Here is a 16,575-nt window from a genome sequence, read left to right on the forward strand (position 1 = left end):
AGACTAGAGTTTAATCACTCACAGGCTAATAAGGAAGGGACTGACGTGGCTGAAGTCAAACATCTACATCACACAGTACCTAACCGGCTTTTTTTCTTTGAAGTAAAAACATTTTTCCAATGCTTGCATCTCTTTCTTTAGAGTAACTTTTTGTTTTCAGCACAGTGTAGATATTAGGTTAAAACTAAGCATTTCATCCATTAGAAAACTGAAGATTTACTGACATTTTGCAGCACATCTACTTGCACCTTATCTGCTTCTATAGTCTGCCTCTTCTCAGCATCAGGAAGTAGCCTCACAAAGTAAAACCATATAAATAAATGTTGGTGCAAAGTCAAAGTTCATGTTTGGGGACTTTTGCACTGTTGTGACTGTAGTGGCTGTAATAATTGAGAGATAAATGACTGAAGTAAAATCTAGTTTACATTCTATTTAGGGATGAGCCGGATACTGGTTTCAGACGAGTATCCGGTACGGATAAAGCATTTTTGACGAGTATGAGCGTGAAACGAGTAAAACGTAAATATCTGTAATCGTGCTGAAGGTAAATCCTCATTGGGTAACTGACTGTCTTCCCGCTCTGTGATTGGCCATTCACATAGAGCGCCCGCCCCTCCCTACATACAAAACTCTGCAGCGGGAGCTCAGTCCACGTCCGGTCCATCCACGCACACACACATACAGTAACGGATCTCTCTGTGCTTGCTTCACTGTTCACGTTTCTTCAGTACTCCCCATGTTTTCTTCAGTTTGCTTCTTTTTAAAGTTACTTTCAAGTTATTTAAAGTAACTTTTGTCGTAACGTACGTGGTGCATTTGACAAGACAGAGCTGAAAACGGCTCGTGCTGAGTCAGTCACTGCCTCCGCTCCGTCGCGTTTCTTTTTCCTCTCTCTCTCTCTCTCTCTCTCTCTCTCTCTCTCTCTCTCTCTCTCTCTCTCCTCTTCCTCAGGATCTACTCCCTCTTTCCTATTCACTCTCTCTCTTTCTTTACATTTTTTAAATCACAATTGTCTATTTTTTGCTCATTTTAAATATATTTTAATCATTTTCTAAATTATTTTTTCTATTTTACATGTTTTGTTTTTGTGAAGCGCCTCGTGATTTTTATCTTGAGAGGCGCTATAGAAAAGATCTTTCCTTCTCTCTCTCTCTTAATTCATGCACTTAAATATTAGTGTTCTGATTTTACTGAAAAACTTGTTCTGTAATAGTTCCTTTACTATTGTGATCAAAAACATTTAATCTCAACTCTGAGGCTGCTCTGTAAATAGTTTTCAAATAAACAATACACATAGCAACTTCTGATCAGACTTAAAATAACGCATCGATGCAAACCACACCCACTTCCGGTTAAACCACACCCATTTCCGGGTTAGACCACGCCCACTCCGAGTACAGATACAGATACTTTAGATGGCTGAACAGATACAGATAGTGGTGTACTCGCTCATCCCTAATTCTATTAGTAAAACAGCACCTTTGTCTCTGAAAGAGACGGAGAAAGATGTTTTTCCTGACACGCCTGCCCTTTTTTGTGAACTGAAGCTTCTTTTTAATATTTTTCTCCGTTAGATTCAAACACAAACAGCTTAAGAGAAGGTGGCTATTTTATGTTTCATGTGTGTTAAAACGGATCAGCTATTCCATAATGAAGGGCTTTCTCATTTAACCCTCCCACTGTCTATATGGGAAAGACTAGTTACTGTTTGATTATTTTAAAATGAGAAACGGTTTATTTGGCTTTATAAAAGCAAAGGTTATTTTCAATAAGTATGGAAATTCTGTTATTTTATGTACTTGTTAAATATTCAACCTGCTAAATGAACACCTTTGTGCTGAACCAGTGGGTTCAATCGTGATTAGACGTTCTGATGGAGGAACCCAACATGGAAGATCTCCATTAGTTGCTGATTTCATTAGTTGGAGGTCAAACGGCCAAACTCCGTCCCAAAGACCTCAAGAGGAAATGGATCCTGACTCCGTCCTCTTGCAGCTTTGACCTCTTCACCTTTTAACTCTTTAGAGCCTGAATGCTCCATCCGTCTATCTTTTCTAGCCTTCATGAATTGTAGTTTTGCCTTCAATTCTTTTTAGTTAGTGAGATGATGCACATGCGGTTCTTTAGTTTCAGTTTCATTGAACTGTTTTGTTTTGCTTCACGTTTTGATCATCAGCTTAAATTTCTTCTTGTGTTAAAATGTTTAAGTGAAATTCTTTTACACACACCGACGTTGTTCTTTATTAAGTGATGCATCTACAAAGTCTTGAGTCGTTCTGCACTTCTGTAGATTTTCCTTCAAAGGAATCAGACTTTCTTATTTTTGTGGTTTTAATCAAATGTCTTCTTTTGGACTTCAGCTGCTTTTTACTGGTTTTCATTCCAGGACCACCGCCACCACCATCACTGGCTTTATTTTTACCACTGGACCTCATTCTGAATTATTCTGTCAAATAGGTGCACCATCTTAGCAACAAAACAAATTTAAATAGCATCCTGTCACAAAAATGCAATTTGAATTTATTTACTCTCAAAAATAAATGGAGCACTCTCAGATGGAAGCTGAACTTTTTTAGTTAATGTTGGCCTTTTCTTTATACTGTGTGGATTTTTCTCATTTTAAGAGTAATTTTAATATAATATAGATTATTAAATCCTGCGATGGACTGGCTCTCTGACCAGGCTGCCCTGCTTGATTGCCCATTGACCGCTGGAGATAGGCACCAGCCCCCCGCGACCCTACATGGACAAGCAGGTTCAGACAATGGATGGATGGAGATGATTAAATTATAAAACAAAATGACTAATCTTTGTTTTTGTATTAATTTACTAGTTTGTTTTTTCTGTTTTGGTCCAGAGACAAGAATATCAGGTTTAAATATTAAAAGATAGTCTGGTTTAATGTGACCATCATCCAGCATCATCACCTTTCCTACGTAGTCAGGTCAGACATGAGGGGTTTCCCCTGCTGTGACGTAAACCGTTCCTCAGCGCTGATTCATCCATTCGCACTTCAGATCAGATGTTTATGTCTCTTTAAACAGTAAAGCCTCAGAAAACTGTTCAGGTTGACCTTTCACCCCTCGCTACTACTTCTCCATCCCGTGGTATCGAATCAGATAATTATGGCTTATTAATTCTTTTCAAACTGGCTCTCCCTCTGTGTGTGTGTGTGTGTGTGTGTGTGTAAAGATGCTGTTGGAACGGTCACTGTATGAGAACGCTCGCCAGCAGGCTACCAGAGAAAAGACCCTGATTGCAACGTGATTGGCCAATTACAGAGTTTTTATCAAGCCAGATTCGTCTCCCTCCACGGCGGCCAGCACACATGTGAGGGACGGGACGAGTTTACGGTATTTGTTGTTGTGTGTGGGAGTTTATGCCATACAAAGTCAAAAATAAGGATGCTAAGTCCAGCAGGGATGTGGTTCGACACGTTTGTGTGTTGAAGTGTTTTTGAGGTTATGAACAATAATCCTATAAAACTATTTTCATTGGTTAAAAACTATGGAAAAAAAACAAATTGAAGACACAAATAAGATTCGAGTAAAATAAACACCAGTCCATTCTTTGAAATGCGCCTTATTAGACAATGAGGTAAAAATGTTGTAAACTGCCAGTCAATGCATTTAATAAACTCTTTGTCACAAGTGGTAGATTAAAAGTAATAGTAGGTAAAAGGGAAATTCATTTAAAATAAAACTTGCCAACAAATCAGTAAAAATCAGTCGCATTTAAAACTTTTGGAGATGAAAGCGACATGTTAGAGCAGGTAAACATGGCAGAATGACGGCAAAACCCACTGCTACTGCGTCTCTATTGTGGCATCTAGAAAAATCTTTTTTTCTCTCACATCGTCTGTTCCTGTATTTTCCAAGTAAAATTTTAAGTTAAATTATTTATTAATATACATGTATTAAAATGAGATATCCCACAAGCCATTTTGATTTTTAAGTTTATATTGATTCCGTTTGATAAAAGGAGTCACTATTAAACAGCACAACTCTTTTTAAAATGTGAACTCTGGATGGCGTTTCCCAAAATCCACAAATAATCAAGTCAGAATGATTGTTTTCTGTTTGTCATCAAAAATATTACCTGCATTCTGAACCATTTTATTCCTTCTATCCAACATTTCTAAAAAGGTTTCGGATGTTTCAAATATATATATATATGTCTATATATATATATATATATATATATATATATATATATATATATATATATATATATATATATATATATATACACATACAGAGAGAGAGAGAGATTCTACAAACCTATTTAGAGATGTATTGTATCAGCAAATCCGCCAGGTTACATTTCTTTGGCTGATGGTTTCCCACAGGAATGTGGTGTTCCAGGTCCTATTCTCTCAGCGAGGGCTGACATCAGAGGCAGCTTGCAGTGATTTGGAGGGTGTGAAGGAGAAGTGGATTGCTTATGCTGTGCCCTTGACATTTCTCCCCCTCCTAACTTCAACTCAATCAGGGAATCAAAATTCAAATTATTGAACCATTTTACCTCCAGTCCATCACTGCTGCCGGCCTCCCATCAGGCCCTTCTGCACCCTGACCAGGATAATGAATCGTCCTTGAATTCCGACTGGAGATCCTTAACACCTCCCTTCTCTCCGCTTAGACTAAATCTGCTGAATTGCTCATTCCTGTGGGAACAGACCGCATGATGATGCACATTAATGACCTGCAGAGTAAAAGATATTACCCTCTGACGCTGCATGACCACAGCCGATGAAATGCTTGATCGGAAAGGAAGACGATGAGGAAGGGAGGAGAAAATTTGAGAGGTAAAGCGTGGAGAACAGTGGCGGCTCCAGAAATGTTTCTCTGCAGGTGCTATGAAGGAGCTAGTCTTTTTATTGAGGGTGCTATGAAGGAAGTGGTCATGCGTACCTGTTGTTCTCTGAAACACCTTCAACACTAGCAGATACACATGCGTGCACAACACCTCAACAACACCTGAAACAATCATTAATATACATCATAAACATGTGAACAGCCGCCGACTTTTCCATGAAATCATAAACACATACAACCACACAGAAAACCATCTATTGACCCTTTGCACCGACGTCACCTAATCACGTGGGTCCACCATGCTGGACGGCAAAAGCATGTAAACAGTGAGCGACACGATTACTAAACAAAGGGAAAAGTAGAGTCTGAAATTGTTTTTGCGATCAAAACAAAAACAAAACTCCTCCAGCATTTCTTCAACTAGCTCATGCCCTGTTCAGTTATCAGAAGAAGAAGAATGCTAGCCAGGGCTCCACAGCTTCCAACCAATGCCTTACACCAACAATTACAGAGGCAAACCGGCGGTCTAATTTACAAGCCCACACAAACACTCCACTGAAATAAATTTGCACACACAGCCTATTAACATGCATTTAGAGCCACCAGTAATAGCAGAGACGCTAAGCTACAACCGCCACATATTATCATGTTTAAACACCGCCAAACAACAGGCAATGAAAACACTCACCTCAACCAAAAACGAGGCACTGCGTTACATGCAAACACTGGGGGTGAAGGAAGCTCTCCAAATGGCGTTACCAACATGGAAAACAACGAGTAGGGAAGACTGAAAATACACGAAGTACACTCAGAGCTGGGATCTGCACAGACTGAAGAGATATCGCCCGGGGGCTCATAGAGAGCGGTATGCTAACTAGCTTACCAGCGTTAGCTTACGTTCTCTCTGCAGCTGCTCACCAATGTAAACATGTTGCTGACTTTGCCTAAATTCACCCCTCTGGATTTATAACTTTATGTTATAAACAGCGTTTCACTTTACACCAAAGCTGATTGTTAGAAAGTCCGGATCCCTGCCAGCTTCTGTTGCTGGTGGTGGTACCGGGTTCAGCTGCTGCTCCCACACCGGAATGAGAAGATCTCTGAACGCCGACGCTCATATAAATAAATAAATAACGTCATTTTAACACACGTAATCATACATCGGAGCTTTAATATTGTTAATAATTGTCTCGCTTTACACTACAGTGGACGGAGCGCAGCCTCCGTGGTGAAATACCCGTCCATCAGGATTACCAATAACCAGTATAAACACATCACATGTATCCCTGTCCCTGTCTTCCTCGCAAAATAAATCAACGTTAATGTTAATTACCCGGTAAAAACATGTTCGCTGCTAATCTGAGGCCTGCTAGGCCGCTTGATTGATCGCTGCAGTTCATCTCCGTCCTCAGTCTCCATCAAAGTTATTAAAAAGAAAAAACGAGTTGAGTTTACGTCCTCGTCTGTTAGTGCCGCCGACCACGCAGCAAGCTAAAACCGTTTTACTGTCAAATCAACTCAATAAAAGCCATAAAAGGCTGCAAACTGGCTTGTTTTGACTAGCTTCACTGCAGTTTCTACGGGTGTAAACGGTCTTTTTGCCGTCCATCATGGCGAAGGGACCTGGGCTGCATGGTGGCGCAGTGGTTAGCACTGTTGCCTCGCAGCAGGAAGGTTGCAGGTTCAAAACTCGGCTGCGGCCTTTCTGCGTGGAGTTGCGTGTTCTCCCCATGCATGTGTGGGTTTCCTCCGGGTACTCCGGTTTCCCCCACAGATCACAACGTGCCCTATAGGTTATAAACTGTAAGTCGCTTTGGATAAAAGCGTCTGCTAAATAAATGAAAACATAAAAACATCTTCACCTGAGAATAAGTTTCTACTTTTTCTGCTTGCAAAAAGAATGGTTCATGTGAAGGGGGCGGGGAGAATATGCAAATAGCTTCCTGAACAGTTTGGTTCCATAAAAGGACTTTTTCCGACACATTCACAAAATCATAACTTCTGTCCGTCCATTCAGGATTGTTTGTTTGTTTGTTTGTTCCCGATCTTAACAGATTGGCTTGAACTTATTAAATGTTTCACATTAGTGGTAACATCTGTATTATGTCTGGAGACTGTTGCTGTCTGAATTAAAACAGACAAAAATCTTAGTTACAATCACACTTTAGTTTGAATTTCATTCATTATCAAATAAAATATGGAATTGGAGTGATTTTTTAAACAATTTTTAGTCATAAATTGTAAATCTTATGACTTAGTTTCAAGTACAGCCTTCTTTTAATACTAATTTCATCACAAACATATTGAATTATTATCAGATTCACCCGCTTTAAAGGGATACTTTAAAACTTTTTCATATTTTTAAATGCCTCACAGACTGGGACGTTACTCGAGGTGAACCGTAAGCTGGACAATGTCCTTGCTGCGTTGCCGGTGTTAGTGCACAAACTGGATGTCATCTCGGAGAGGGTCACTGGATGGTGTGGAGATGTTTAATACCTAAATTGGCTTCAATGGAGGACTTGAATGATCAGTTACAGACTTTAAGGCAGAGAGGAGAATTATCTCTGCCGGACCCAAACAAAGTCCTGTTATCCAATCTGATGCCATAGCAGCCTTGGAGTTGCGTGCAATCAACCCCCACAATGGAAGGAATGCAGACAGATGCTGTGAAAACTCGACCTACCCCCCGCCTTCAGATTGTGGTCTCTGCATAGCGAGGTCATCAAAATGGAGGCACTCAATGTGCTCTGTGCTCTCCCATGACCTCCCTCCCACCTGTGGATACAGTTGGCTGAGCGCCACACGGGCTGCTCCCGCTGAGGAAACCAGGATCTACAGGATCTACCGGGTCTCATGTTGTGAACTGTGACGTTCGTGCTTACTTGTTGAGGTGTTTTTTTTTTTGCATAGTAGAGCTACTCCCTACCGGGTGTAACTCTGCTGTGCCTTTTTTTCCCTCCTCCAACTCTCCTCGTGTAATCCCCTCTTCATCTATTGAAATGAGCGCCGTTATGGCTGCTCTCGTGGTCTGCCTGTATCTGTTCTGTCTATGTATGTGTGTGTGTAACCTTGGGCAGGCTGTTCTGTGGAGTCAAGTTCCTATGCTCTGGTTCGCTGAAGCGCTGGCAATAAAATTCTCTCTGATTTTCTTGAGCAGGTATGTGCTAAAATGACCCTTTACAGGGTTAATGAAAGGTCACCAGCCCCTATCGCCCCCTGTGTCAAGAATATTCCACTCGCAACTTCAGACTGGCAGGACGCTTTGTTAGAAAAAAAAACTGGAGCTGACATACCAGGCGCTGCAGTCTGCTTCCAGCAAGTTTCCTGCATGTTTTAGATCATGAACACAACTGATTTGTTTACATGAGTGAATCATCACTAAATTAGACACCTGGATGACTTGGAGATGTTTCAGCTGTTGGATTAAGGTGTTAAAATGACAAACGCACAGCAAGGAGAAAAGTTTTTCTTTTGGTTCTACAAACGGACACTAGGGGGTGCTAAAAGCAAGCCAAAACTGCCTGGTCTCTCTTTACATTTTCATTTAGGTTTTATTGATAGATCTGCAGTTAGTAAAACTGAATTCTGTTCAAATGTAAACATTAGTTTTAAACTAACGGAAACAGATTTAATGCAGATAAATCATGCATCTAAATGAAGTGTGATTATCAGCAGAAGCGTACTCTCAGTTTTATCTGACCTCTGTTGTTTTCCTCCACATGGATAATGTATGCATGCAACAGATTCTGTGTCATATCCAGTGCATGCATAATTTCTCCCTTGTCCTTGTGTGTGGGCGATTTGACCCCTGTGAGTAATATCTGGCACTCCTAACAATGACGTGGACAAAAGAAGAAAGAGTTGCAGATTTGCCGTTTACCAATTTTGTGATGTTTTCTCGTTTGTCATCTCCTCGCATTTTTCTGTGTGTTACTTTAGTCCTGTTTTTCCGCTTGTTCCCAGAAAAACACAAACATACATCACTCAAACCATCTGCATTCACGCAGCCCTCCTCCGAGTGTTATTTCCTGTCTCTACGGGGAGCTGAGGGTGGGCTAATGAGGCAGACAGGCCAGATGATGCACCTCCTGATAAAAAAAACATCCAAAGTTCCTTAAGCCTGCATTATGCTATGCTGTCTAACCAAAAAGTAAACAACTGCAGTGAATTTCAGATGAATATCTGGAGCTTAAAACAAAAAAAGTCAGTCTGCTAAAGAGAAAGAGGATTTTTCTCCAGAAATCAAATGTTTTGTTGGAGTTTATATTTGGTGCAAAATCTCTGTAGAACTCTGGAAACTGAAGACCCATGACTCCAGCGCCTGGCTGCTTTTTTATGCTAACATAACTTGCCCTATATTTATGATGATAAAAGTATGGACTTATAGATATTTGTGTGATCCCATGCAATTATGCCAAACCTTGCACAGGTAGTTTGCATGCGTGTTAATGACTCATAAGTAGCTCAATAACTGTAAAAAATAAATTAAACACCATTTCTGTATGGGCCGTTGTTAATTAGCTGTGGCATCCATCTTGAATCTAGCTGACTCTAAAGGTTAACTAGAAAACTTTGCATTTCTTGCACAAATGCTGTTTGAATGCTGGTTAGCTGAAAATGTAAGCAGAAGCTGCTGAACTGAAGCTGAAACTAAGCAAAAGCGTCAAAATGAGCTGAATGTTTTGAAAGATGTAGAAGCAAAAGCACTAACAAGCAAATAAAGCACAAAAAGTAAGTGAAGAATGGAGAAAAATAATCTTAAATAGCAAAAAACTGAAATCAGTGAACATTATATAAAAATCTGGACAGCTAAAATGCCTACACACCTGTTATTTCAGTAGGACTAGTTTAAAAGTTTAATTTTTACATTTAGCTGAACTGTGAAATTAGCATCATATGCTGAATTCAGAAACTAATTGCTGAAGCTGCTGAATAGCTCAAGTGACGCTGATGCTTAGCTAAACTGTCATAATTTGCTGAATGTATTTAAAGATTTAGAAGCAAAAATCACCAAAAACTGTAATAAAGCTCATAATGTAGGTGAAGAATGGCAAAAAAAAGCTAAACAGCAAACTGAAATCTTTGAACAATGTTTAAAAACTAGACAGTTGAAATGTTTACACACCTGGCATTTGAGTAAGAAAAGTTTAATAGTAAATTTTTCACAATTAGCTGAATTGTGAATTTAGAAACTTTTACTGATATCTGAAACTGATTAACATATGTTCAGATTGTGCAATGGATGGATGAATGGTTGGATGGATAAAATGATGGATAGATGGATGTTAGATGGTTAATTGGATGGATGAATGGATGGATAATGGATGGATGGATTTATTAGATCAAGACGATCAATTTGATGTATCATATGTATGGGTGTGTACTTCCATTTAGCCAGAAGATGATTGAACACTCTCAGCCAGTCAGAGAGCTGGGATGGGGTTGGGCAGTTTCCCGCCTTCTGACGGTGAATAAAATGTAAGTTACGTTTCTAGTTTTACGTACGGGAGGTCAGAAAGATCAGAAACAGCACTATGTTATTGGCACAGTATTAGGCTTTTTACATTCATTTCGATGAGACTTGTTTGGGGTAATCCTTTTGCACCTGCATTGCCATGGTAACAGATGACAGGAATCTGCCCCAATATGGTGACGTCCAATGTCCCATGACCTTTTTACAATTTAAATAATGTTTGTATATTAAAGTATGTTGATACAGCAGTGTCTAAAAGTTTACTAAAAGTTGTTGCTAAACCTGTTGCCATGGTAATTGATAACTCATTTAAAAGTTAACGCAAGATTCTGGAGACCAAGCCGGTCAGTTTGATGTATCATATGTGTGGGTGCTCGGTCCTGTTTGGGCAGAAGACGGTTGAACACTCAGCCTCATTCAGGAAGTACATTTAACAGGAATCAAGGTACTTTATTGCTATTGCACAGGTGTACAACCAAATATATTTTGCGCCTACTAAAGACAGCTCTAGTAAGAAGTAGTAAAATAAATGTAAAATAAATGCACCACAGAGACTTATCCAGTGTGATCTACAGCTATGTTAGCTGAGATCTTTGTCCTGTCAGTAGAAAATTCTTGATCCCATTCCATGATCTCACTGAACTTACCACTAAACATGAGAGCTCTGCTACCAACCTAACAACAACACCCTTTACACAAAGGCACCATCATCACATACGTGGCAGGAGTCTCAGAGAAACTTAGAAGAATCTTCTCCAAACACAACATCCCGGTAAACTTTAACCCAACAGCACCCTCAGACAGAACCTGGTCCATCCAGAAGACAAAACACCCAAACAGAAGCTCAGTGGGTTCGTTTATGCAGTCCAGTGTAGTGAGGACTGTCCAGATGTTTACATTAGAGAAACTAAACAACAATTACACAAGAACATAACACAACACAGGAGAGCCGCCTCTTCAGGTCAAAACTCTGCAGTCCACCTTCACCTGAAGGACAAGAGACACACCTTTGAAGATGACAAAGTCCACATTCTGGACAGAGAAGATAGATGGTTTGAGAGAGGAGTAAAAGAAGCTATCTACGTCAAAACGTGAAAACCCCACTTTAAATAGGGGCGGGGCTTAGGTTTCACCTTTCCAGTACCAATAATGCAGCTTTAATCTCATTCAGTTTCAGTCTAGGTCACACCTTCCTGCATCTAATCAACACGATGACTCACCATCAATAGAGGCTAACGACTCATCAGGAGATGGAGAGGCGGGGTACTCAGAGTAGTTTCTGCTCTTTAAATAACAACAGACAGCTACAGCTTATGAGCTTGACTCTCCCATATTCCAGTTAGAACTGACAAAGGTCCTCAGAGGAGAAGTGAAACGTTTTAAAGAAACCAGAGAAGTCCAGTTGCCTTCATCTGAACTCTATGGAGTAATAGTCAATAATAAAAAATATATAATAAAGTAATAAAACATATACAATTATGCTCACATTCACTTTTACCATCTCTTTGTGGGAAGCGGAAAATTTATCACGGTTAACCCTCTTATGACCATAAATATAACTGGTATTTGTTTATTTTATGGCTTTAAAATAGTAGTAAAAGTGTAAAATGTTTGTAACTCTGCTCCTTTTTTCAGAACAACCTCAGCTTTCAGTGTCTGGTTTGTATTTAGTGTTTATGTTTATTAAAGTCTGTAAAACTGCAGCTTAAATAGAAAAAATAAACAGATTTGAATTTTCTTTACATTTATTACTAAACAGGAACTTCAAAATGACTTCAGCAAACTATTTCAAAAGAACAATTTTAACTCAGAAATGTGTTGCAAACCCTGGCTTCACGATTACCAGTTTAATGACTGCAGCCTGTCTGTGACCACAGGTCTATGCTCTGGTCCAGAGAACGGGATACAGTAAAATAAATACTAGGTATCATCAAATAACACTCATAGGCTACTTCACAACTTTAGCTACATTTCTACCAGCATCATTCAATTCAAAAATACTTTATTAATCCCAGAGGGAAATTGATTGCTGTAGTAGCTCAGAATAATAATAATAATAATAATAAAGTCATCAAAGATCAATAAGCAGATAAAAGGTTAAACGTAAACATTTCATTACAAAAAGTCAACTAATAAAATTCTGCACTGATAACATTATATTTTCAGCTAAATAAATATTTACTGTACATATAAATAATGCTGGAATGAAGCTGAATCATTTAGTAAACAGTTGAGTGTTCAAATAAAACTGTAATCTGTCCCTCCTCATGTCACCATCTACAGAAACAGCCTTCTGGGACACCTGACCAACCAGGTGGATTTTATTTGTGACGTTTGTTTCCATAACTTTATAAAAGCTGCTGATGAAGAGGATCAGATCATCTCCTCCCTTTGGTTCTCGCTCTCCCGCCGCGGTTCCTCCGTTTCTTTCTGTGACGCTGCAAAGCTGGTTTCCTCTAACAGCGATTTTTGGAGTAACATGAATAACATCATGTAATACCTCGTTGAAAAGCTCGCTTTATGTACTTTTAGAAACCTTTTGAATTATTTTTATTTGATTAGTAATTCAGAAGTTATGACCCGGAGAATCTAGAGTGAGACACATCCGTGATTCTTTGTGAGTTTCTTCAACACTTCAGGAGAACTCTCTCTCATGTCTCATTTTCTGTCTCAGACATGCAGCTACCTGACTCTGCTCCACACACACTAACCATGGACTCATACGCACGTAAACAAAAGCTCTGATATTAAAATCTATCCAGCTGACGTGAAGCAGGCAGAAAAAAGCTTACAAGTAGATGAACGCAGACTCCTGCCTGCAGGCAAAACACCGGTCTGTCGTCTCCATGGCTACAAGGTAGAGCGACAGCTGGGAAAACCAATCACACGTTAGTATAATGCGGCAGAGCCATTCAGTAAGCTTGTAGGAGGGTCTAAGCGAAAATAGGCTTCAGCTTGAGGCGGCTGCCTCCGCATGGTCCTAGTGCCCGATAGGGCTGTCGCGGTTGAGGAATTCCCCCTGCGGTGATTCAGGGTGGCTTAATATTGCTGTATGCGATATTATTGCAGTCCTTTTTTATTGCAGTACTATCTAAACAAAATGTTTACACATTTAAAAAAGGTTAAAAATTGCCGTGCCTTCTTTTATAATGCTTTACTGAATGCAGATCAAAGGGCAGTAACAACACATCGCAGTAACGTTTGTTTGTCCGACAGTTGGAGTCCGACTGAACTTAAAAACAACAACATTCAGGAGAAGGTTAAACTTTTAAATGCAAATTTGGTTGCAGCATCTAACAAATAAGAAACAAGTCCCCATTTTGTTTAGTTGTTTAAAATCAAGCATAAAAAATTGCATGTACCGGGCGCGCGCGTGCGCGCACCGGGGGGCGGGGGCACTATCATTTCACTTTCACACACACGAATGACGGTGATTTATAGCTCGGTCACGTCCTTGTTACATACAAGGAAAACCAGCATGTTAACCATATACGGTTTGAGAGAGGATCTGAGAGGGGTGGCAACATTTCCAGCAACACTGAAAACCCTCTCGGATGGTGCGCTCGTTGCACTTACCCCAAATTCCACTACCTCCGCTCCGGTCCGGCCCCGCTCGCTTCCGAACTCAACTTGCATGCGACTCTGGCGAGCAAAGGGAATCTCTCCCGGTTGTTGCTCCACCATGTCAGGGGGGTTTCTTTAGGGTGGATGCATTCCTCCTGCAGGTAGCGAGTGAGCTCCAGCTCGGCTCAAACTCTCTTCGGGACGGTTGCAGAAGTAGTGCTTGTCCGGGACTTCAGCAGGTCTCCGAGCGTTTATTTATTTATTTATTTTTTGCCGCTGGTGGCAGCTCCGTCTCGGCCAAGGACTCTGGCTGCGCAGCAGCTGACGTACTGAAAACCAAAGCGCTCCCAAAGGAGCGAAGTAACGTTTCGTTTTGATACCAGTGCAGCCGTCCTTCTCAACATGCATCATTGAGTTGAACCAAGTTCAGTAATCGCGTTGGCCCATGATGCAGCGCGGTGGGCTTCTTCATATTGCGATATTTCATTTTTGCGGTTACCGCGACAGCCCTAGTGCCCGATAGGTTTCACAGTATAACAGTTTTGTACGGTAAAATCTGACAAACGCCCGGAAAAAGGGAACTACGGACAAAAGGGGCAGGTGCTCAAGCCCCCCCCCCACCCCCCCCCCCCCCCAATTTGCATTTATTGTACAATTGCTGTTTGAATGCTGGATAGCTGAAACTGTAAGCTGAAGCTGCTGAACAGCTGAATTGAAGCTGAAACTAAGCAAAACTGTCCAAATGAGCTGAATGTATTGAAAGATGTAGAAGCAAAAAGCACTAACAAGCAAATAAAGCACAAAAAGTGAGTGAAGAATGGAGAAAAAATAATCCTAAATAGCAAAAAACTGAAATCTGTGAACACTGTATACAAATCTGGGCAGCTAAAATGTCTAAACTGTTATTTCAGTTGGACTAGTTTCACAGTTTAATTTTGACTGTGAAATTAGCATCATATGCTTAATTCAGAAACGGATTGCTGAAGCTGCTGAATAGCTGAAGTGAAGCTGAAACTAAGCTAAACTGTCAAAATGAGCTGAATGTATTTAAAGATTTAGGAGCAAAAATCACCAACCAGTGTAATAAAGCTCAGAATATAGGTGAAGAATGGACAAAAATGCTAAACAGCAGAAAACTTTCATCTTTGAACATTGATTAAAAACTCAAAATTTCAAATGTTAAAGAGCTGGCATTTGAATGAGAATAGTTTAACGGGTACATTTTTACAATTGGCTGAACTGTGAATTTAGAAACATTTGCTGATATCTGAAACTGATAGATTAACATATGTTCAGACTTGGTATGGGATGGATGAATGGTTGGATGAATGAAATGATGGATGAATTGTTGGATGGATGTTAGATGGTTGGATGGATGGATGGATGGATAGAAGCATGTATGGATTTATATGTGGATGGATAGATACCCTAGCCCAAGCTGATAGATTTGATGTATCACATGTTTGGGTGTGTACCGGTAATTCCATTTGGCCAGAAGATGATTGACCTCTCTCAACCAATCAGGGAGCTGGGAAGGAGCGGGGCACTTTCCCACCTTATGACGGTCAATCAAATTGAACTTGTTTCTAGTTTTAAGTACAGATAGTTCAAAAAGATCAAAAACAGGGGTCAGTTATTGGCTCAATATTCAGCCTTCTATATTCATTCCTATGAGACTTGGTTAAAGTGATTTGTAGTTCCATGTGTTGCCATGGTAACAGATGAATGAAGTCTGCTTTAATAAAGCAATGTACAATGTCGCATGACTATTAAACTTTGAATAACATTTCTATATTAAAGTCTGTTGATACAGTTGTGTCTACAATATTATTAATGTTGTTGCTAAGCACGTTGCCATGGTAACTCAGAACAATATCAAGTTAATACAAGACTCCTGGGACCAAGCAGATTGAATCGATGTATCATATGTGTGGGTTGATATTTCCTTTTAGGCAGAAGATTATTGAAAACCCTCAGCCAATGAGAGAGCAGCGAAGGAGGAGGGGGTGGGGGGGTGGGGGGTTCCTGCCTTCTGAGTAGTGTTAAAATGTCAACTATGCTGCTAGTTTTAAGTGTATAGATCTCAGAGTTTAGAAACAGCAGTATGTTATAGGCTCAATATTAGGCTTCTCACATTCATGTCAATGCAACTTGTTTGGGGATATCCTTATGCACTTGTGTTACCATGGTAACAGATGACAGAAATCTACTTCAATATACTTATGTTCAATGTGCCATGACCTTTTAAAATTATTATAATGTTTGTATAGTACTGTTCGGCTGTATGTATGGAAGGGAAAAAGAAGGAACACACACATATAAAGGAATCACTTAAAACATGTGGCTATCCTAATTGGGCGTTTATAAAGTCAGCAAAGATGCACAGAAAAGAAGACCAGACACCAGCGAGGGAGGATAAGAAAGACAGACGCAACAACCTTGTCATCCCCTATGTAGCGGGTGTATCAGAGAAACTCAGGAGGGTTTTCTCCAAACACAACATACCAGTGTACTTCAGGCCCAGCAACACACTCAGACAGAAACTGGTTCACCCGAAAGACAAAACTCCTAAACACAAACTGAACAATGTGGTGTATGCTGTACAGTGCAGCGAGGAATGCCCAGACCTCTACATCGGAGAAACCAAACAGCCACTTCACAAGCGCATGGCACAACATAGAAGAGCCACCTCCACGGGACAGGACTCAGCATTTGCAT

The 16,575-nt window shown here is 40.2% G+C and overlaps 1 protein-coding gene across 5 annotated transcripts in view; it reads left to right on the forward strand.

The window, feature by feature from the left end:
* gria4b (glutamate receptor, ionotropic, AMPA 4b) overlaps window positions 1–16,575 on the forward strand; it is a 248,566-nt gene that overhangs the window by 43,657 nt on the left and 188,334 nt on the right. The window lies entirely within an intron of this gene.

Source organism: Nothobranchius furzeri, chromosome 10 (genome assembly GCF_043380555.1).
Source record: "Nothobranchius furzeri strain GRZ-AD chromosome 10, NfurGRZ-RIMD1, whole genome shotgun sequence".
In the NCBI taxonomy this organism is placed as follows: Eukaryota; Metazoa; Chordata; class Actinopteri; order Cyprinodontiformes; family Nothobranchiidae; genus Nothobranchius; species Nothobranchius furzeri.